Raw genomic sequence first — 1,116 nt, forward strand, 5'->3', positions numbered from 1 at the left:
TTTGGTGTTCCCAAGATGGCCATTTGGTGGCGCCTAAGTCATTCTCTAGAGCTTCGACGCTTCTAGTACATGAAAGCATCCAAAATAACAAAGAAAAATTGATCCAAATTTTTCAAAATCAGTGTTAGAGAAATTTAACTCAAAAAAATTCTATGAATGGGTTAATCTTTTCTAATTTATATTTGTCATAATCTCCTGAAAAACTAAAGCTATGTTAAGGCTTGAATCCTTCACCTCAAAGACCATTTGAACATTTGTAAAGGAGTATCTTTTTGTTATCCAATTTTCTAAAATTTAGTATGTTTCAAAAATACTTTTTAATTGTATTTTTGTTGGATTTAAGATTTCCATACAAACAAACTAATACTCCTAGAAACTTTTGCAATGATGAAAATATCTGTGTGTCCAAACTGTAGCTATTAGGACTTGTGGCTATTGAGCACTTGAAATGTGACTAATAACACAGTTATATCTGTTACCAAATAATAATAATAAATATTTAAAAAGCATACAGATTTTATTTCCCATATGGGAAATATCTCTAGTATTCTTTACTGACAGAGAAAAGCAAGACGACACATCAAAGAAGATGGAAGGAATACACAGAGTCACTGTACCAAAGAGAAATTGATCGATGTTCAACCATTTCAGGAGTTATATATGATCAAGAACCAATAGTACTGAAGGGAGAAGTGCAAGCTGCCCTGAAGGAAGTGGTGAGAAACAAGGCTCAAGGAATGGATGGAATACTCACTGAGATGTTTCAACAAACGGATGCACAACTGGAGGCTCTCACTCATTTATGCCAAGAAATTTGGCAGACAGCTACCTGGACAAGCAACTGGAAAAGATCCGTATTTGTGCCCATTCCAAGAAAGGTGATCCAACAGAATGTGGAAATTATTGGACAGTATCATTAATATCACACTCAAGTAAAATTTTGCTGAAAATAATTTTTAAATGGTTGCAGCAATATATTGGCAGGGAACCACCAGAAATTCAAGCCATATTCAGAAGAGGATGTGGAACAAAGGATATCATTGCTGATGTCTGATGGACCTTGGCTGAAAGCAGAGAATATCTGAAAGATGTTTATCTGTGTCTTATTGACTTATG

The sequence above is a fragment of the Orycteropus afer genome, unplaced genomic scaffold, assembly GCF_000298275.1.
Source record: "Orycteropus afer afer isolate SDZICR_OR568_19922 unplaced genomic scaffold, OryAfe1.0 scaffold00919, whole genome shotgun sequence".
NCBI classification, from domain to species: Eukaryota; Metazoa; Chordata; class Mammalia; order Tubulidentata; family Orycteropodidae; genus Orycteropus; species Orycteropus afer.